Source organism: Protopterus annectens, chromosome 8.part0 (genome assembly GCF_019279795.1).
Source record: "Protopterus annectens isolate FY-2018-M chromosome 8.part0, PAN1.0, whole genome shotgun sequence".
Lineage (NCBI taxonomy): Eukaryota > Metazoa > Chordata > Ceratodontiformes > Protopteridae > Protopterus > Protopterus annectens.
Genome location: NC_056741.1, coordinates 163496383 through 163520635, shown reverse-complemented (window position 1 = coordinate 163520635; position 24253 = coordinate 163496383).

Sequence of the window (24253 nt, the reverse complement as noted above, 5' to 3'; positions counted from 1 at the left end):
ATCATTAAATTCAGATTTCTCTTGTGGCACTTGTGACTAATATTGTGTTCTCTAGGTTGTGTAACTAGATAGGTAGGTTCGATTCTCACCATGGGAACCTAGTGTGTGTGTAATGACATTGTAGTAACACTTCACTATCAAAGGTGCTGTGTCCATTTCTTCTGATGAGAATACATTTAACTTTGGACACAGCTCCCTCTGTACTTTATTTCACTTTAACAGAAACATCCTGTCTGCAACACAATGATCCCATCAAAAGTGTACTCTTTCCCTGTAAGAGTCAGACTTCTCCTGTAATGCTTGCAGATAATGCTGTGCTTTCTAGATTATGTAATTAGTTAGGTAGGAGGTTCAATTGTCACTATAGAAAACTTGTGCGTGAGTGTATATGTCTGAGGGAGGGGTAAAATGACAGGTAAGTAATGCTTCAAATGTCAGTGGTGCTGTGTTCACTTCCCCTTAAGAGATTACATTTAACTTTATCCCCCTTTAAAAAGAAGCATCATCTCTGCAAAACAATGATGACGTCCTCCTGTCAAATGTGCACTCTTTCCCTTAAAAGTCAGGCTTCTCCAGTGACACTTACAAATAATACTATATTCTCTAGACTGTTAAACTAAATAGGCAGGAGATTCAACCAAAAAATGTAATAACCCAACAGGGCAGCAACTAATAAAGAAAAATAAAAATAAAAAGACAATGCGGATTAAAAACTCCACTTTATTACAACTGATAGTGTAGATTCTCCCAATAAAACTAAGCGTTTTCACCAAACACCTTGGTGAAAATAAAAATAAAAAACTAACACATTGCAAAATATTACATATTGCATATTGTAATATTTTGCAATGTGTTAGTTTTGTTTTGTTTTTTTTATTCAAACTGGTGTTTGAAAAATTATGCGGTAGGTAAAATGTGCAGACAATCTGTATTTGTATTTTTTTTTATTTGAGAAATTATGGAGTGCAATAATGCTTTTAATGAACATAGTACTTATGGAATATTGAGGGAATGATTGTTTACTAAATGGTTGCTAAGCTGAGTATTTTGTGGGACAAGCTGAATGGCTGATTTTAAATTAATGATGTATTTATAATGTGCATTTTTTTACGCTCATTAACTCTGAAGAAGCCAAGGTGTTTAGGGAAAGCGCTTAGGTTTATTGGGAGAATCTACACTATCTGAGGCAGGAGAGTGAGTTCTCACCATGAGAAACTTGTGTGTGTGATTGGGAGGGGTATATAGAGTTAAGTAAGCATGTTCTCAATCACAACTGTGCTTAATCAACTTCCACTTTGGAAAAGCATTTTAAACTGTTAGATTACTCCACCATCCCCTTATCCCACCTTTCACAGCAGCATCTTAGGTTCATAGGTTCATAGGTTGTTACTAGGCTATCAGCCCTAGGGCCTATACAAGCCTAGCCATAACAATTCCCTGGCTATTTCTTCCCACACTATTTACTTCCCTGGACCCCTGTCTAGCAGGGCGACTGACATGATCCCCGGGGTGAATTTCCTTTCTTCCATCCAATTGTCAAGGTTCCTTTTGAAGAGGGCCAAAGAGACACTCTGCTTGACATGTATGGGCAGTCTATTCCAGAGTCTGGGGAGTCCCTAGGTCAGGAACCTATCCCGCCAGCATGTTTTGTTTAGTGTGATGACAAGGTTTATATCCCTGGAGCGTGTGGCTCTGAGGGATTGGGATTTCTTTAAGTGTAGCATGTCCAACAGCTCTGGGTTTGACGTGGCCTTGTATGTTAAGCAGAGATCACCTCTGTGTAGATGATATGCAACAGAGTATAGTTGGAGTTTTTTAAGGCCTTCAGCGCAGGGCATCTGCATAGGCCTGTGATTCTTTTAGTGAGGTATTTCTGCGGCCTTTCCAGTTGTTGCAGATGTCTTGAGAGGTACATACCAAATGGGGCATTGTATTCTATAATGGGTCTAATGAGGGATGAGTACAGTGGGACAATGACCTCCTTTTTTCTGAATGAAAAGCCCTTAGTGATGAGGTGTGAAACATAGAAGGATTTCCTGACTGCTGTGGCGATGTGGTTATCAAAGGTGAGACCACTGTCCACATGTGTCCATAAGTCTCTTATCACACTTTCAGTGTGGTAATTCACAGGTACATGTTTTTTTTCCCAAAGGGGAAAACCATACATTTCTTGGCATTGAATTTGAGCCCATGGCTCTGGCACCAAGCATCTGTTTCTGTAAGGCCCTTTTGTAGAGTATCCACATCATTTGGGGATTCAATAATGGCTCCCAGTTTGCAGTCATCTGCAAACTTTGTTAGCCAGAGTCCCTTAGTGTTGGCCTGTACGTCAGAGAAGTAAATGACAAACAAGAGCGGTCCCAGGACTGAACCCTGAGGTACTCCACTTGTCTGGAACTGGATTTGGAGTCAGCTACTTTTACAGTGTGGGTTCTGTCAGTAAGCCAGTTGGCAACCCATTGGGTGATGTAGGGATTAATGCCCGGCTTAGTAAGTTTATCTATGATTCCAGAGTGAGGGATGATGACAAAGACCTTGGTGAGGTCTAGATAGGCTGTGTGGACCACCTTACCCTTGTCCATTGCTCTGGAGACTGATTCAAAGAAGTCAATCAGGTTCAGGAGACAGGATCGGCCCTTTACAAACCCAAACTGGGTGGGGTCCAGTGTTTGAAGGTTGCCAATGTCTTTGTTTATAAGTTCCATGATAATACGCTCCATGGCCTTGCAGATAAGGCTCGTCAGACTGATGGGATGGTAGTTTCTGGGATCCAAGATGGATCCCCCCTTGTGGAGTGGGATAACTGTAGCTCTGCACCACTCAGTGAGCATGAAACCTGAGGTGAGGCTATGATAAAACATGACACTTAGGTGAGGTGCCAGTTCATATTGTAGTTCACGTAGTACACAGCCCAGGATGTCACCTGGTCCCATGGATGCTGTATTCTTAGTTTTGGAGAGTGCATTTTTTACCTGTGTGGCCGTTATTACCAGAATTTGGCAATCTTCTGGCATTGAGATGGACCGTTTAAGGGGTGAGAGGGGGGTGAAGTTGGTACTGAATCGATCTGCCAGGATATTGGCAATATCCTTGGGATCAGTATATTTAATGCCATTCTATTTTAGCTCAGAGCAGATCTGAGCATTGCCATTTAGATTCTTGTCATAGTTATAGAATGCCTTGTGGTTGTCTTTGGAATCTTTAGCAATTTTATTTTCGTAACTAGCTTTGGAGGATTTTATGAGGGATCGCAGTTTCTTACTGAGGCTGGTAAGGGAGTTTTTTGCATCCTGGGATTTTCCTCTTTTCTGCAACAGTTTCTTCCTTTTGTTGTAACGTTTGTTTATGGCAGGGGACCACCAGACTGGCTTCCTTTTTTTGGAGGAGAGCATCTTGGTTCTATTTGGGATGGCACGATTCATGCATGAGTGGATGTGCTCGTACAGTGCCTTAATGTAGGATTCAGCAGTCGAACTTTCAGTTCCTGTCTGCATGGGTGTCATGAAGTTTGTCACTTCTGACTTGAGTAGCATGAAGTTGTCTTTGGAAAGTTTTTTATGGAGGTTTCCTTACTGGGGGGTGGGGGTGGGATGTGGATGTTAAGGGTGATTAGCTTATGGTCAGACCTGACTAACAAGGGGCTGACCATAGGTGTGGAGCATCGATTTCCCATGTTGGTAATGACCAGGTCTAGGATATTGGAGTCCCTTGTGGGACTATGGATTAGTTCATTCAGGGCATTGGAATTTATGAATTCCAAGAACCGTTGGGCAAAGGTGTTGGTACACGAGTAGTTTTCCCAGTTAATGGCAGGGTAGTTAAAATCACCCAATATTAGGGTGTTTGGTTCTATCTTAATATTTTCCAGTATGTTAATAAGGTGTAGTGAGAATCTTGGGGCATTGTGGGGGATCTGTAGCAAGCTACAATTTGGATTGCAGTCTTACCTAGTGTTAGTTGCACCTGGAGAATTTCAGATGCATTGTGTTGGGCAACTAGCCTGGTGGTGTGAATATCCTTGGTGAATATGAACACTCCTCCACCTTTAGTGTTTCGGTCCTGGTTTGGTGGCTGAAAAGTGTGGTAAGAGTTGTAGCCTGGTATTGCAGGGGTGCTCTCTGGAGCGTTGAACCAGGTCTCAGTTACTGCACAGATATCGATGTTCTCCATTTTTAGGAGTGCCTCGAGAGAGTGCATTTTGAGGTTTAGACTTCTAGCATTGAGTAGCATTACCTTCAGATTTTGCATGCTTGTACCTGTTACGGTGGTGGTTTTGTCCTTTAAACTTTGCCTAAAAAAGGCACTATAGGGGTGGCAAGAGCCTTAGCCAGTAACCTGAATCCCCAGGGTGACAGGTGGCAAAGCATTGTGGTATGTCGATCATGTTGTCCCAGGCAGACAGATACTGCATCCCCTTTGAATGACACCAGCAGCTTAGCCAATTGTTGAAGTCAATCATTTTGTCCTTATATTGTGGTATAATTCTGGGTGAAGGCAGGATGCTACTCAGGGCTAGGGTCATACCTACCTGGGCCACATGGTCCGAGAGCTCTTCCATGTCTCTTTTCATGCAACACACATTAAGAGGTCATTCTTTCTAAAGTGCACTCTCACACAATGGAAGTCAGACTTCTCCTATGGCATTTGCAGTTCATACAGTGATCTCTAGATTGTATTAATAGGTTGACAGCTCAAATACAGAAATGACTACTGTTCCTCTCAATGTCTCAGTGCAAGAAATCTGGACAAAGCCAGAAAGGATGGGGGATAGAGATCCAAAAATAGGGAAAGGATTACAATATTGCTCCTATAAACTTAGAAAGTTGCTAGAGTAACAGGTTTTGCATTAGTATGTATTTTCTGAAGGATATAAAGTCTGACACTCAAATGTTCATCATTATTTAGTATTTCTTACTGACTTCAGTCTTTAAAGATTTGCCAGAAAACCACAAATTTTATAAGGAACAGATCAACAATAAGCGGCAAAAATCTGGACACTGCAAAAATCTGTACAGTTGAAAGTATGATGAGTCCTATTTCTCTGTAGAGCTTATAATACATTGGGATGTTTTCAGTCACACTCACAATGTGTACCATCCACTCAAGTGACATGTTTTGCCTGGAATCATCATATAACATCAACATACTGAGTTTTAACCAGAGTGGTGTTTCTACAATGGAGTGGTGATGTCATCCCCTCAAAGTTGCAGTATGTCTCACTTGTAGTCAGACTTCTATAGTGGCATGTGTATTTCATGCAATGACCTGCAGATTTTATAACTAGATAGGTAGGAGGTTTGAATCTCACCGTGATGAACTTGTCTGTGTGGAGCTGTAGAATCAGGTAGGTATAATTTCCACAGCAAATGAAATCAATCCACTTCTACATGGGGAAACCTTTAAACAAGTAGATGAGATCCCCCTTCCCTTATCCTGCTTTTCATAACAACATCTTCTCTACAATGCACTGACAAGGTCATTCTTTCTAAAGTGCACTCTCACACTTTAAAAGTCAGGCTTCTCCTGCAGCACTTGCTTGTAGTTCTTACACCATTCTCTAGAAAGTGTACCTAGACAGGTAGGAGGACCAAATGCAGCAGTAATTACACTCTAAGAGTATGTGTATGACTGTAAATAGATTCAGGATTGGTTTAAAGACATTTGTAGTAGCAACACTTACAACATCAGATAGCTGTAAATGTCATGTTAACACACTCATCTTCTTGGCAATACACTACTGATGTCATCCCTTCATAGATGCTGTTTGCCTCACTTGTACTCAGCATTCCTCTGTGCTGCTGGCTACTGATAGTGTAGTCTATAGACTGTGTAACTAGAGAGATAGGTGGTTTGAGTCCATCCTTGCTTAAATGGTGTGACTGTGATTACTGTCATATACAGCTAACTGCTGCATAACCACTGTTATGTACACTTTCATTTATGAGATGTATTTCCAGTGGCACAGTGTTAAACTAACAAATTCTAACATCCCCAGGGAAAATAAATTTTTGGCAACACAATGATTACACCATGCTTACATAACTGCAGTTGTAATACAACTTCTCCTGTGATGTGTGACTTTGACACTGTGCTCTGTAGATTGTGTACCTACATAGGTAGGAGGTTTGAGTCCCGTTGTGAGTGTGTTTTTCACTCTCATACAGTGTACACTGCTCTTCAAATACATATATGATACGTAGCTGTACAGTGTTATTGTGCCTTGTGACCACTTTTTTAGCATGAACATCCATTAAATAAACAATGGTGATGTCATCAGTTAAATGTGCACCGTCACAGCTGTATAACAATATGTTGTGTGGCACTTGTGATTCAGATACTAATGTCTAGCTTGTGACCTTGACAGTTCAAATCCAGGCATTACTGCTCAGACTACATTAGTTTTATTGCGACTGTACATCACTAACGCTGTTGTCAAACACATCTGCTGTGTACAGGTATAGATGTTGATTCCTCTGACAGAAAGTTATGATAATTTCTCACATAACAATGCTTTAATTCAGAGTAACGATGACATGTGAGTACATTTTCCTTACATAACATCTGTAGTAAGTGTTCTCCTCTGGCATGTGGAAATTATTCAATATTCTGGATGTTGTTGCCTTACTACAGCAATTACAAGTGCACATATCCATTGCAGTAATAACATGATGTAATGCCTTAAAATACCATCGTATCTCACAATTGTAGTGACACTTCTACCATGGCACATTCACTGGGTACAATATCATGTATTTTCTGTAGTCAAATACTCAGGGGTTTAAAACCCACAATCAGTGACTGCTAGCATTGTTGAGCCTTATACTGTAATGCATGGATGGTACCTACCACAGTTATAATGTGTACATTTATGGTGGGACAGACCTCCAAAATCCCTTTTATCTGAAAGAGATTGTTTGTGACTTTATCATATGATGTAATGACTTAGCATAGGTGGGGTGTCATACTTGCACTGAGTTTCAGTGTGACACTTGTGTTTCAACCACATGTCGTTAGTCAGTAAACTTACATAGCTTGCTGCTCAGTTCCAGAAATGTGACACATTATATGAATGTACTGACATTGCAGAAAAAACATAGTATCTAGTTATTGAGGTTGAATTCTGGAACAGTGTGTGTAATACATCATGGAAATAACTTTCCTGACAAAGAAGCATTGATATTGTACTGCTGACTGTTGTGTGAACAGTAACATGTGTAGTTCTTTTTCAGCATTCTGTCTAAATCAGATTGTTTAAATTATAGTCATAACTCTTACTTCACACATTGATTTCAGTTATTTGTGACAAGCTCCTTTGCTATCTCCTGTGGCACAAGCAATCATTGCAGAAGGCTGTAGATGACTGAGTATCATAGGCAGGGGTTTAAATTAAGTAACATCTGTCTTAACAGACAACTATTTCAGACATCAGTGGCTCACACACAGAAAATAGTTATGGTACAGTCAGAGGGACATCTTCTTCAGGCCTTGTCCTACAAACTAAGGCATCTATACTCCTTCTAATAGGAAAGCCCCTTATGATAGGAAAGTGCTGTATGCCCTTCAAGGGTGTTCTTCATGACACAACCGATATGTGCACTTTTGTGGTGTCCATGATTGTTATGTATCTCTCTGGTATCTGTCCTGGCACGTATTCTAAAACGACAAGGTGCAAACATTTATTATGTCATTTATTTCTCATGGGCATTACTTATTTTTGAAATAATTATGCTCTGTTTTGCATGTCTTCATCCAAACATTTCTTTATTACTACATTTTTTTGTCACATTATACAACTCAATGGCAGATAGGGCTTCCGTAAAACATTTATTACAATATGGCATGCTGCCAGATCATCAGAAAATGTAATTGGGCCTCTGTTATGAAACTTTCTTGAATGTTGCTGCTGTTGAATTCTGCTATGTTACTGTTCCCTATAATTCCTTGTGGGCATGCCCAGTATAACAATGTACAAGATGTATGCCATTTACCAATGGAAAATTTTCATGAAATGTTATCAGATCTGTTTTGTCATTTGTCACTTATGTATGTTGAGTGTTATTATTTTACCTTTCAGCATTTGCTGGCTATACAGCACATACACAACACAACGGTATCTTAGTCATGGTCTCAAACTGAATGCAAAGAAATGCATCATCATTCTCTTTGGCACAATGTCCCTTCACACTATAAAATCAACAACAACACCCTAAGTACCCACAAAGTGGTAAGGGACCTGGGATCACAAGTTGACTGCGACCTTAACTTCGACCAACATGTGTCTACTGTAGTAAGGAAGGCTTTCTATGAAACACACTTGATTAGTAAAGGCATCAAGTTGAGAACAAAAGAGATTATAACTTCTCTATACTCGACACTAATCCGGCCTATAATTGAGTATAATGCCCCGTTCGGCGTGTATCATACAAAGCACCTGTATCAATTGTCAAGACCTCAGAGGTTTCTAACTAAGAAGATCAAGGGACTCCAGCATGTGCCATACACAGACCAACTAAAGTCCCTGTCACTATACTATGTATCGTACAGACTTCTTAGGGGAGTCTTAAGCCTGGCTTACAGAGCAATCTTAGACCCAAACCTAATGAACCTGCTGCATATCTGTAAATCAAATGGGACTAGGGTTACCCACTCCAGGGACCTAAATATGACCTGCAACTTAAATAGGACATGCTGGAGGGACAGATTTATCTCCCAGTGACCGCTGTGTCTTTGGAACAGGCTACCAATTCATGTGAAACAGAGCACCTCTATAACACTGTTAAAGAGGAACCTAGACGAGTGGATGGGGCACTGTAAATTCTAACTGGGGATAGAGCCCACAACCTCCTAGACATGGGCAGCTATTACTAAATGCAATCTTTGGTATTAACTAACATTTCTATGGTATTACATTGGGATGAAATGGCTAGGCTTGATATGACCTCCGGGTCAATAATCTAGCAATCTCCTATGATCCTATGCTTGTTTATTACATGTTTATAGGTGATAAACCCCTTTTCTGTGTGTGCCAATAACAGTTATGGGCAAAAACTTGCCCTTTTCTGATATGTGTGACACAACAGCTGTAGGTTCATTTCTTTCTGTGCATACATGCTGAACACAGCAGCATTGTCAGATAGCATACATATATTCTCTCTCTTTATATATATCTGTTATGACATAACTACAGTGTATGTATTTATCCTATACGGTATCTACTGTCCTTGCTAACAGTTATGTCAACTCAGCATTTTATTAACATGTACATCACATTAACTCCTCTTTGTTACAGGTAGTTTTATGTCCATCTCATATCAATTGTTAGTGTGTCAGTTTTCATTTATATGAATATGTCAAGTATTGTCATTGTGATTAATTATCACAGCATGAGTATGGCAGTATTTATATTACAAATGTTTCTTTGACAATTCAGCACATTTGCCTATAGTATTCCACTTAATTACTTCTGCAGTACAACCAATGTTATTGGGTATAATTCGCCCATTTCACTTTCCCTCCTCAGAATTCTTTCATTGTACTTACCCTCAGTATTTCTGGGATACAACGTGTGCTTGTATATTAGATTTGCCTATAGGCAAGCTGCTTTGTTTACATTCTGTGCTCATATTTGCAAACACCTTTCCATGGCAGTAAACACTATTGCTGGCCACTAAAAGGGGCTTGCATACGTGTAGGGATGATGAGCAGCATGCATATTTGATTAGCATTGCTGCTCGTCACGCTAACACACTTAAATTGTGTAGGCTTAGTGTGAAGCCTACATGATTGTTAATGAATCCCAGGGTTTAAGTATTTTAGTCTAAACTAATGTAATTGTAAATTACTTGTATCTTATTAAGTAACAGTTAAACAAATTGGAAAAAGTACAATTATGCAAAAAAAGTATTGAAGAATTAATTTTCCTCAGTGATATTATATGACTTTTATAACTGAATGCTTTCATGGCTAACACAGTGTTTGTCTGCCAGACTTACCCTAACATTCTTTAATGATTCCCTTAATCTGAAAACAGCAAACAACATCCACTGCAACCAAAAAACTTGCAAGATATAAAAATGTGTTAAACTCTTTCATCCTTGATGCTCACAGGGCTTCTTCAGAGTAAGTTATATTCAATAAAATAATCCATTTTAAACACATTGTTAATTCATGACTTATAATAGGATTCATTCAATGAATCTAAATATATATATAAATTATACAGCCCCACAAAACATCTTAAATACTAATTGAAAATAAAATATACATTCCATTTCATTATTTTAGGCACTAAAAAGCATTTGATATTTATTAATTTATTTAGTCAGAGAAACTTGTTGGCATTTAAAAGCAATTGCCACATAGTTTTATGGATTTCCAACCTATTTTTGAATTACCTTCCCTTAAATCTGGAGGAACCTAATCTAAAACACTGAAATGTTTTTTTTTCTACATGCAAAATTATCTTATAAATATTTAAATAAAGCATTACCAACGTTATTATTTCAATAGGATATGTATGTTCTTTAATTCTTTTACTTAAAGTGTATTGATTATGTCTGCAAAGATCTTTGCTTTACAATTAATTTAATTTCCTGTTGTATTCCTCATGATAAAGTTGCAAGTGATTTTGTAAAAAAATAAAGATAATATTGTGCTGTTTACTTTTTTTTCACTGTCTACTCAATTTTTCTCTACAACCACACCCATAAAACGATGTCATGGTAGGTGCTGAGTAATGATTTACATATAGCTGCAAAGCATCACGCGTAATCAAAAATAACTTACCTCTGTAGAGGAACTGCTTCTTATTAATCAAAAATAACTTACCTCTGTTGAGAAACTGCTTCTTATTTACATTGTAGTTTCACTACTAAATCAACCTGTGTTCATTTCCAGAGTGAGGTGCTCCATCAGCAAGAACTAGTTGACAGCTTGTATTTTTAGGAAGTAAGAAACTATTACTGATACTAAATCTGCTGGATTGAAAACTGGCTCACAGACAGGATGCAGATAATCAAAATAGGGGAAGTTACATCCACAAAGAGAGCAGTCACCAGAAGAGTCTCCCAGGGTTCTGTACTGGGACCTCTCCTGTTTGGCATCTACTTTTCTGAAATAAAAGTCAATACCAAAGGGCTCTGACTAAGTGTGCAGACGACTTCTAGCTCGGAGCAGTCATTGACTCCCCAAATGACTTAGCCATCTTGTAGAAAAGTTTATCCCAAATAAAGAACTGTTGCCAAAATCATGGACTGAAACTAAATGCAAAAAATACATTATTGTATCCATTGGGAAGTCATCTACCCTAGAGAACGACCACACTGATGATATGCCCCTAAGAGTTGACCCAGTAGTTCAGGATTTGGGACTTTATGTGGACAGTGACCTAACTTTTGACCAACATGTGTTAACGGTTGCAAGAAAGTCCTGCTGTATTACACTGCTTATAAACAAAAGGATTGTGTCTAGATCTAGAGATGTCATTATCACTGTTTACTCAGTCCACATTAGGCCAGTCATTGAATATAACCCCCTTTGGCATGTATCTGTCCAGACAAATGCAACAACTGGAACACCCACAGAAATAACCTTACTAAAAGGATACAAGGCCTAAACAACATTTGACTGACTCAAAGCCCTGTCATTATAGTTGGAATCCTACAGACTGCTAAGAGGTGGCCTGTGTCTGGCATACAAGGTGTCATCTGACCCATTACTAATGGATTTACTCCATATCAACAAGTCAGATAGCATCAAAAATAGTTGGTTTAGGGATCCAAACCTCTTCTGCAACATCAAAAGAACAGTTTGGAGGGACAGGTATATCTCACAGAGGATATCTGTGTTCTGGAACATATTCCCCATCCACATAAAACAAACTTCATCCCTGTTCATAGATTAGTACTAGGCTAACTGCCCTTGTGAGCCATTTTAAGCCTAGCCAATTATCCCCTGTGAGATTCAAACCCTGTACCTTGTGTTTGTAAGGCAAACACCTTAACCATTAGACCACTCTCCCAACCCTTTATACTCAAGTGCAACTTAGATCTATGGATAGGAAACAGAAAATTTATCCCAGGACTGCCCCCTGTACTGTTAAAGGACAGAGGCAGCTCCTAAATGCCTTATACCATGCATGGGTCCCCTCCAATTATCTATGGTATGATCCCATTTATTCTCATTGGGAGAATATACTTAGAACCAACAAAAAGGACCACTTAGTCTGGAGCTTTCAACCAGTAATTCCAATAGCATGAAAAGTTAAAAACATGTTTATTGTTGCTTGAAAGAACGTTAAACACTTTTGTCCAATCACTTGGACTTCATCAGAACATTGTATATTTTGTATAATTTGTGTTATATAAGATAATGATGTTATATCCAACTCCAAAAATGCATTGCTTACACTTGTTTTAAAACATGACTAATACACTTTAACTTTCTAGTTGTCATACCACATAAAAGCATTTTGAACACAGAGCAATATATACTAAATCAAAATAATTAAGAGTATATTGCTTTGCTATAGGAATAGTTCTTTCCATATGTTAAAGATATACACAAAGAGATGTACAGATTCGACATCTGCCACATTTGCATACATCTGGACAAATCAAAAAAACTGCCAATTGTTACTAACCAAGTATGGTTTATGGTTTGTTATGTCCCTGTAGAAAAATATTACATAGGACAGACTTCTATACCTGTTTGGGTCACTCTGTTGGAGCACATAAAAGATATTCATATTAATAATGACTCCAGCCCTAGTACCATAGCATTTTCTCATAACTCAGATCCCTCAGATTTGAATATTTTTTTATTTAGTACAGTCTTCCTGAATTTAATTTGTATTTAGATCCAACTTTGCTTTTGTTCCAAACTGAAGCATACTCTATATTTATATTAAAAACTATGCGTCCTAAGGGCATGAATGATGAACTGATTTTTAAATGTGCTTTGTGAAGGAAACTTAACATTTTCTCTTATTTGTTTGCATACTAAGTGTTGTCATTTGTTGATTGGTCAAGCCTTTCCATGCAGTCAATAAATGTCCAGTTTTCTTATTCAAAACTAGTAATATTGAAGGTGATATGAGGTAAGACTGTAATTGTTTTTGTACAGTTTTGTAATAAACATTTAGGTTTTATTACAATTCCCAACTCCCAGTGCATGGAATAATTTGGTCTTTGCTCAGAATTGTGGAGTCATGATAAGAAGTGTTTCTGTTATTTCAAAGGTACAGAGGTGTTAATGAATTTTGTTTCTTTTCACACAGACCACATTTAAAATGGGACAGGTTACTCCCTGGGACTTGAAGTATGAAAGGGGCAGGTGGCCAGACCCCCAGCCTGCAATTGTATCTTTTACTTTTAATGTTATTCAATTTTCTTAGTGAAACTGAAAGAACAGAGATTCACTTTATGCCTTTCACTGCCACTTTACAATAACTTCAAAGTAAGTTAGGAATGAATAAAATGTGCAGATATTTTTGTGTTGAATAACATGATGGTTACATCACATCTGTCCATTTTAGTTGTAAAGTTATTTGAATTTGAAGTGTTGCTGTCAGTTTTACTTTTCTCAGATATGCTGTCATGCCTACTGTTTTACTTTTCAAATGCTCATTTTGCACTAAAACTGAATTGAACATTGACAAGTGCCAAAAGAGCAGTATTATACAAATTATAGTGGAGTAGTTTAAGTTTTTGACATGATCAGCTGAGTAAAATTTGAAGAGATATGCTACAATTGAAATAAGAAACTTATTTCATTTTCATTGCAGGTCTTGATGACCATAAAATGCAGTAATCCTAATATTCCTAATATTTCGTAGTATACACATAGACATACACACGTACACACTCAGGTGAGCACAAGTCCTTGCACACATATGCACAAAATAATGCATGCAAGCACAAATGCGCACGCGCACACACACGCACACACACACACACACACACACACACACACACACACACACACACACATATTTGCAGAAACATGCACATACAAAGGCACACATATTGATCTAAGTCTGCCTTATCTATCTATCTGTCTATCTATCTATCTATCTATCTATCTATCTATCTATCTATCTATCTATTTGATATTCTGTTTTAATTAATCCTTATGACATAGCATCCTGTGGTCCCCAGTGTTTTTTCCTGCTCTTATTACAGTTGGAGGTACCTGATGCATCCCCTTCATATCATGACAGCGGAATGATATAGACTTTGGCTATAGTTTCATCAGCCACATACCAACATCATTCCTATGCTGTGTATTTTGCAATCACACAAATAAACTGTGTGTTAATCTCTGCTGCCTTTGTGAAAGGCAAAACAACTCATTGAATACCCCTTTGGTCTCAGCCCAGAGGCAATTGCATAATATTTCTGTTTCCATCATCCTCAAAATAGTGTGACCAACAGCCACAACTCATCTACTGCCTGCTAGGTTGTCCTTAATCCCCAGTGTGTGTGTGTGTGTGTGTGTGTGTGTAATCATGTGTGCATTGAAGGACTGCAGCTCAGTTGTATAGCCTCCCCTCATTCTGCACTATACTTTCAGTAATGGAATTTGAATCGAAACAGGGAAGAACTCACATAACTCCATGTTAAGAAAGCAGAGATAAGGAGTTGTAATAGAAGTAGGTTAGGGATGGCAAAGTCAGATTTGCTTGTTTGCCTGCAATAATATAGCAGTTATATCTGACTATTATGTAATTAGCTAGGGTTTGAGTAGTGGACCTGGCAGTTTAGAAGTTAACCAGGAGAGATAAGACTGAGTGAATGGTAATTGCCCCATTGAGGAACAGGAGGAAGACTGGTACGTTTTCAGATTCAGAAAAATTCTCTGGCAGATATCAAAATGCTAGCCATGGATTTTATTAAAAAAAAAAAAACTACTGGTAAAAAACCCTAGTAAGACAATCCTGGTGATTCAGAAAGACACACACACACACATACACACACACACACACACACACACACACACACACACACACACACCCACACACACACACACACACACACACACACACACATCCTTTGTACTCATGAACATTTACCCTTGCACACACACACACAGACACACACACACACACACACACACACCCTTTGTACTCATCAACATTTACCCTTAAACACACACACACACACACACACACACACACACACACACACACACACACACACACACACACACACACACACACACACACACACCCTTTGTACTCATGAACATTTACCCTTACACACACACACACACACACACACACACACACCCTTTGTACTCATGAACATTTACCCTTACACACACACACACACACACACACACACACACACACACACACACACACACACACACACACACACATATCACGTACCTCTTGCCTGTCTTGGAGTTACAGAACACCCCTGGTGTCTCTTCTTAAGTTGTGTCCATACCCTCATAAATCACAAATCCTTACAGTCAGTCAGTGATGCCAGACATGAGTTTCATTCTTCTCAGTGCATGTACAGTGCATAGTGATGCTGGACATGCTTCTCTCCTAATATTTTAATTGAGTCTTAGTAATAGTTTAATATTCTCCCTGGTGTCAGCTCGTGTTCCTCCTGCCTTTGTAATGAAGCCTCCCCCACATGGGCATACCACTATTTCTCTCAACTTTCTGTCCTTGATTTTAAAGGAAGCTCCTACTGTTGTTACCATTTCCCTCATAACTCATGAACTGTTGCACACTTATAATTATTAAACAAAACAGATAAACTGATTAGTTGGTGTAGTAGTTAATGTTGCTTTTTTCTGTGATAAGGGTGCAGGGTTCAACCACCCCCTTTTAATTTACATTTTGTAATAATATTTTCAAGTATTCCTGGTGTGTAGTGTGAATCAGAGGGCTCAATGATGTGAGGGTGCTGGGTTTGGTTCTCTTTTTAATGCCTTTAGAGTATGCTATATTGGATATCCCTAGTGTCTAGTGTTCCCTCTGGCCAAAGGATTTCATGTTAGAAAATGATGTTCTTTATTTGAAGGGTCTTTAAGGCTTGCTGTAAATACTTTTCCCTGATGTCCAATGTTCCCCCCCATTGTTGCAAGATTTGCTTGTTAATCTAGAGAAGTGTGTAAGTATGACAGCACCCCAGCACACACACACACACACACACACACACACACACACACACACACACACACACACACACACACACACACACACACACACACACACACACACACACACACACACACACACACACACACACACACACACACACATCCTTTGTACTCATGAACATTTACCCTTGCACACACACACACAGACACACACTCGCACACACAAAACTGCTAACAGTATCTATCTACTAAACTCCCTGGCACTTACCTCTAGCATCATGCGTAAACATTAGCTTTTGGCTGTGTCAGCATGAGTGACCGACGTAGCTTTTGCAACAGAGTGACTGCATAAATGCCTAATTGTAGACATTTCTGGAAGAGAGCACATGGCTAATTAGCATAGTGCACTTCCCTGAAATGCCTCCCTAACATTTATCACCGCTTCAGAGACAACCTACCATGGTATTCCACATCTTCATGCCAAAGCACTGTGGTAGGGCATGTATGAATGTTTTTTGCTTAGGGCAAGCCCTGTCCATCCTATATGGAAGACTTTGTCTCCATTCCACATATGCAATTATTCTGACTCTGAGAGTGCACAGTGTTATTGAAGAGTGCATGTTCCTTTTTTGAGGCTGTGTGATGCCAGACTTTTCTGACTGGTGATATTGTGACAACTGGGTAATTTTTGCTTCCATGTGAAGTTAGACCATTTTATTACCAAGATTCTGGATTTAACCACTAATCCTATATTTACAAATGTTGGCTTAGCCTTCATGAATATTGCATACTGCACTGTGAACACAGATGTACCATTAAATAAAAAAGTATCCTCACCATTGTTGCCATCAATTTCTTGTCAAAAAATGTGGCCACTGAAAGATTAAGCTAGCTCCACCATCAAGGAGTAAGGAGAAAGTCAAGATCACCAGGGGCTAGGATCCACCACATTAAATATGCAGTCAGGTCATTGGACCAAAAGTACCAGTATGACTCAGTCATAGTCCATATGGGTATAAATTACCTGAGACTTGCCTCCCTAGACTATATAAAGAGAGACATCATGGAGCTCTTGGAATATGTTTCCCAGGTTGGTATGACTCGAGCCAACAAAGGAGCAGCATTTTGCCTTCTCCAAGGATGATGCCACAATATGAACAAAAGATGACCCACTTTAATAATTGGCTTAGTTTCTGGTGTCATTCTAAGGGGGGTGAAATATTTGTCAGCACGGAAGGAGATGGTCAACAGACCACACTGCTTTGCCAAAGATAATCTGCACCTCTCCCCTCTAGATTTTCGAATATTAGCTAAAACATTGTCGTCCCCCATAATGCCTTTTTAGGCAATGCCAAACTGAAAACATGTCCGATATAGCAAATCAAAAACAAGAAAATCTAAAGGTATTAGTGCTCAGTGCTAGGAGTCTAAACAAAAACTCCACTCCCTGGAAGCTGTCTTTACCCTAGAGAATGCTGATGTCTGTGGGGTCACTGAGACATGGTTTAAAGCCAGGGAGAGCACACTGACAGTACAAGGTTACAATGCCATTGACACATTTAGACCAGCTACTACAAAGACAGGGACTAAAGGTGAAGGTGCTTTGGTTTACATCAAAAATCAATATACCTCAAGGTTTGTTAAACAGGACAATGCACTTGGCTACTCCATGTTCAAATTACCATAGGCAAAATCCAATACCACTTCCTTGCAAGTTACAGGTCCCCCTCTATGACCCAGAAAACCCATACCATGTATTTATACTTATTGAAAACACTCACTATGCAGCCCAATACCATATCGATGAACGACTTTAATTACCCCCACTATTAAATGGGAAACTTATATGACACCAAACGTACAGACACAGAGATGTCTGGATTTTGTAAACACAAACTCCCTTGACCAGATTGTCAATACACCAACCAAGGCTGCAACCATATTGGAACTGGTTTTCACTAATATGGGAGACTGCTGCACACCTCCTACTGTAATGCCTTCCCTGGTAGGTCAGACCATAGAATGGTCTCCCTTGAAGTAAAAATAAAACCTGGACCCCCAGCTAAACCTGGAATATTCAGGAACTATTCTAAGGCTAGCCTCCTGCTGTTAAGTGAGAAACTGGCAAAGTTTCAAGCCCCCATAAACCCTGAGAACACAGCTGCTTATGCAGAACTATTTACAGAAACCCTGTACAAGCATGTTAATAGCTGCATAGGGACAGCTGTACCTACCAGGAAGAAGTACAGAATTAACTCAAAAAACAAACCTCTCTGGTGGAATCATGAAATCAATAGGTTGTATAACAGAAGAAAGAAAATCATTGCAAAAATTAAGAGGTGCAGCACTCAGATGGAAAAAAGCACTCTCATCAAACTAAACAAACAACTCAGAGGACAAATAAAGTCTACCAAAGTCAAATTTGAGGTACATTTGGCCTCTCAGGCCAAGGAAAACCACAAAGAATTCTTTAGTTATATCCACAACCTCAAAGGAAATACACAGTTGTATGCAGAGGTCATTGTAAATGGAGCCACCTACACAGAGCCAGAAGATGTAGCGAACCTACTGGCCGACAAATTCAGCTCCAACTTTACCCAACTCTCCACCTCAACCTTTCCTCGGGAAATACCATCAAATATAACGCCTCCTGCTATCACTAGGGAGCAGGTCCTTAATCCTTTCTCCAAGGCCAGGAACATTGCATCAATTTGCACAAAGGTGCAGATAATGTCCCAGGATGCCTTTTTTAATTTCTCCAAGTCTTTTAGGTTTCTATTACCATGATGGGAATGGACCCCATTCCTAAGTCAAAGTACGAATGGAGTTCATGAAATTAGTATTGTTTCAGTATTTGATGTTAGCCAGAAGTGCCCTTTGTAGCAGCTGCAATGTGCCCAGTAATGCCTCCTGCAATTTGTATGGAGTTACATGTATTGGTAACATATTTTTATAAGACCCATTGCTCCTACTACTATTGGAATTGTCTGGGTATCATTCTTCCACATTGCCCTCATTTCTGCCTGCAGATCCTAATATTTTATGACTTTGTGCCTCTCTGTATATAAGACACTATAGTCACTGGGTATAGCAATTTCAATGATCAATGTTACTTTTGTCTTCTTTTCATGGACCACTATATCCGGTTTTCTTGCATCTATTTTTTGAACTGCTGGTAGTGGGTGATCCCATGTTATATAAACTTCATCATTTTCTATGATGCTTTGTGGTTCATGTTTCCAGTGTTTTTCAGCCACTTCAATATTATAATGTTTGCACAATCTCTAATGTAACAGTCTTGCCACATTACTATGCCTTTCAGTATACAGTCCTTTTGCCATTGGTATATCACAGTCAACAACAAGCTGTACTACTGTTTCCAATTCTGCTTTACAAAACCTACATTTGTCTGTTTCTCCCACATGTTCAATGGACTTTATAAACTAATGTGTACGTAGTCCTCTATCTTGGACTGCCAATGTTAATCTTTCATCTTTTAGTTTAAATTCACCTCTCCTTAACCATTCCTGCATTTGATCCTGATCAAAAAGAGTTTTTTTCCAAGAGTTTTCTATACTTGCAACTATATTTATGCATTTTCCACAATTCTTGCCTACTCATCTGATCCTTCACCTTATACTCTTTGTTTCGTTTTTTGGGACATTCAGTTGCTGTCTGGTGTTTATCTGCTTCTGGTTTGATTTCCATTCCTTGTTGAAACTGATATGCTTCTGCTAAACTAAGCAGGGAAATCATTTTAGACTTATTCTCCTCGTGTTTCAAATCTTTCACTATGTTTGGGTGTTGTGAGGTCAGCAGATATGCATGCAGTCCCATGACTGCAGATCTATACATGTAATCAATTTTGAGGAGCCCCATACCTCCATATATAGTCTTAGTATGCACTGATTTTTATAAATCATTTGATGAGCATGAAGCATCCTTCTTGTTTTCCTGTCCAATCTATACAATACCTTTTGGGGCCAGTCACTCCAAAACTGTAAGCTAGGACTGGAAGAGCAAATTGGTTTATAGCTAGAGCTTTGTTCCTAGATGTCAGTGCTGTTTCAGGATTAATTTAAGTTTTTAAAATATTCCTTACTAAGTTTTATTCACATTTGTTCATATTTTATTGTTGATCCTTCATCAATTCCCAAATATTTATATACTCCTTCTTGCTCACATTCTTTGATACCACATTCTTGTCTCAAACAGATTTTTTTCTTGGTGCTGCAACTTTCCTGCTTTAATAGTTGCTTTTGCACATTTATCAAGACCAAATGACATTCTTATATCATCTGAAAATGTTTTGACCACTTATAGTTGTGCTTTCAGTTTCTCATCTAATGAACTATGAAATTTTAAACCAGCTACAAAAAGAAGGAGAGATGTCTTTACACTTTGTTGTTTTCTGGGAGCCAAATTGCAGCCATGACCTAATCTCTTAAGTAAACGGCTTAATGGGTTAAGGGCAAGACAAAAGAGCAGCAGTGACAGAGAGTCACCCTGGAATATTCCCCTTTGAAGTTTTATCCTGGAATAATAATTTGACTTTATCATGAATTAACTGCAAAGTGGTTTGCCAGTGTTTCATCGTCGCTGTAATGTAATCGATCAACACATCAATCTTATACATTTTTAAGCACTCTGGAACAAACTCCCAATTCACATAAAACAGAGCTCCTCAATTACCCTATTTAAGCCTAACTTAGATAACTAGATGGGAGACCATAAATTTACCCCGGGGGTGTCATCTATGTCCCTCTTGTATAAGGGCAGTTGGTGATGATCATAGACTTGTGCTGCAAATATAGACCATGCAACTTGGTCAATAAGGGAACAAGGGTATAACATGGATAGGTTTAAAAAGGTCCTAGGGGCAATAATCTAGTAACCTCCTGTGAACCTATGAATCCATGAGTGTGGGATACTGCCAAATTTATTTTGTAGTTTATCTTTGCCATACTTAGATTCTTCCCCTTTTTACAGTTCTCCACTATGACTTTATTTAAAAACAAATGATCCTTTGTTCCATATGATTTTCTTTTTTTACTCTGTTGTTCTATTGCCATGATTCAGTTTTTTTCTAAATGACTATAAACTCTGTTGGCATCAGTTCCAGTATATAGTTTACAAGTTGTCGGAAGGCAAGTTATTGGTCTATAGTTTTTAGGATAGCATGCAGGTTTGCTGTTAATTAGGAGTATTATTTTTTCTTGTTGTTAGCCAGGCTGGTGTCTGTTTGGGGTGCATGTATAACAATTCTTACTCAGGGTTAAATCTTCATGTAAAGATGGTAATACTTTTAGCCAGAAGTTAGGTACTGCATCTTGGTCTGAGGTTTTCCAATTAGGAGCTTTTCTTAAATTTGTTTCAATCTCTCTCTGGCCATTTCTTCATCCCATTTCATATCCTGTATGAAAAATTAATTTTCAAGGTGCTGCTTATTGTGATGGAACTGAAGTCTTCTTAAGACACTAAGGTCTTGCTAGCTGGATGCTGCTGAAATCAAAGTCTAGTTATAATTGCATTCACAGTTTGTTGTCCACAGAAATTTGCAGAATATACACTGATGCAGCACCAAACTCTGTCACTTTAAGAGCAGTAAAAAATAACTTTTTATAACAAACCACATGGACTACTGTTGCAGCTGCAGGTACTGTGCTATTTTACTTCTCAAACAGCATGGATGATGTGAGAGATATAATATTTCCTCGGAACAAGTGTGTGTTCCTACACAAATACCTCTAACAATGTTATCTGCTATAGTCTCTTTATAGTGGTTTTAAATCCTGCTTTTCTCCTTGGTATTCTATTTTGGTCTTTGTATGAAAACATCTGTTTGCTGGTGTTTGCAGAAAAATATGTTTTCACCCTGTAGAGAAATAATACTGATATTGTTTTTTAAGGAAACATCTTTATGCACATGCTGACTTGATGAAAGCATATCCATTCAACCTTCCTTGCTTAACAGTGTCATATGATAGAAACATGTACAGATTGTTTTCCTGTTGTCCATTCTTTAAGGAAGCAGGTTAGCTTTCTTACTGACAATGTGAAATGCATACATCCTGTTTTTTACATTCTTGCCAAATCTGTAAGAGGTCAGCTTTCTTGTTGACAATGTGTAATGCATACATTCTTGCTGATTCTGTAGGAAAACATGTCCATTAAGCAAATTCCTTATTTTTGAAGCCACAGTCATTTAGTATGGATGGAAGAGACATGGAAGAGCTCTTGGATCATGTGACCCAGGCAGGTATGACCCTAGCCCTGAGTAGCATCCTGCCTTCACCCAGAATGATACCACAGTATAAGGACAAAATGATTGACTTCAACAATTGGCTAAGCTTCTGTTGTCATTCAAAGGGGATCCAGTATTTGTCTGCCTGGGAAGACATGATTGACAAACCATGATGCTTTGTCAGAGATGGTCTGCACCTGTCACCCCTTGGATTCAGGTTACTGGCTAAAGCTCTTGCCACCCCTATAGTGCCTTTTTTAGGCAAGGTTCAAAGGATAAAACCACCACCGTAACAGATACAAGCATGCAAATATGAAGATAATGCTACTCAATGCTAGAAGTCTAAACCTCAAAATGCACTCTCTTGAGGCACTCCTAAAAATAGAGAACATCGATATCCGTGCAGTGAATCTGACCTGGTTCAGGCTCCAGAGAGCACCCTTGCAATACCAGGCTACAATTCTTACCACACTTTTCAGCCACAAAACCAAGACCGAAACACTAAAGGTGGAGGAGTGTCCATATTCACCAAGGATATTCACACCTCCAGGCTAGTTGCCCAACACAATGCATCTGAAATTCTCCAGGTGCAACTAACACTAGGTAAGACTGCAATCCAAATTGTAGCTTGCTACAGATCCCCCACCATACCCCAAGATTCTCACTACACCTTCCTAAACATACTGGAAAATATTAAGATACAACCAAACACCCTAATACTAGGTGATTTCAACTACCCTGCCATTAATTGGGAAAACTACTCGGGTACCAACTCCTTTTCCCAACGGTTCTTGGAATTCATAAATTCCAACGCCCTGGACCAACTAATCCATTGTCCCACCAGGGGCTCCAATCTCCTAGACCTGGTCATTACCAACATGGGAGATAGATGCTCTACACCAGTGGTCACCCCCTCATTGGTCAGGTCTGACCATAAGCAAATCACCCTTGACATCCACATCCCTCGCCCACCCCCCAGTAAGGAAACCTCCTTAAAAAACTTCTCCAAAGCCAACTTCATGCTACTGAAGTCAGAAGTGACAAACTTCACAACACCCATGCAGATGGGATCTGGAAGTTCAACTGCAGAATCCTACACTAAGGCACTGTATGAGCACATCCACTCATGCATGAATCGTGCCATCCCAAATAGAACCAAGATGCTCTTCTCCAAAAAAAGTAAGCCAATCTGGTGGTCCCCGGCTATAAACAAACTATACAACAGAAGGAAGAAACTGTTGCAGAAAAGAGGAAAATCCCAGGATGCAAAAAACTCCCTCACCAGCTTCAGTAAGAAGCTGAGATCCCTCATAAAATCCTCAAAAGCTAGTTATGAAAATAAAATTGCTAAAGATTCCAAAGACAACCACAAGGCATTCTATAGTTATGTCAAGAATCTAAATGGCAATGCTCAGATCTGCTCTGAGCTACAACAGAATGGCATTAAATATACTGATCCCAAGGATATTGCCAATATCCTGGCAGATCGATTTAGTGCCAACTTCACTCCCCATCTCACCCCCTAAAGGGCCCATCTCAATACCAAAAGATTGCCAAATTCCAATAATCACAGCCACACAGGTAGAAACAGCACTCTCCAAAGCTAAGAATACAGCATCCATGGGACCAGATGACATCCCAGGCTGTGTACTACATGAACTACAAAATGAATTGGCACCCCACCTAAGTGTCATGTTTAATCATAGCCTCACCTCAGTCTTTGTGCCCACTGAGTGGGGCACAGCTACAGTTATCCTGATCCACAAGGGTGGATCCACCTTGGATCCTGGGAACTACCATCCCATCAGTCTGACAAGCCTGATCTGTAAGGGCATGGAACGCATTATCATGGAACTTATAAACAAAGACATTGGCAACCTCCAGACACTGGAC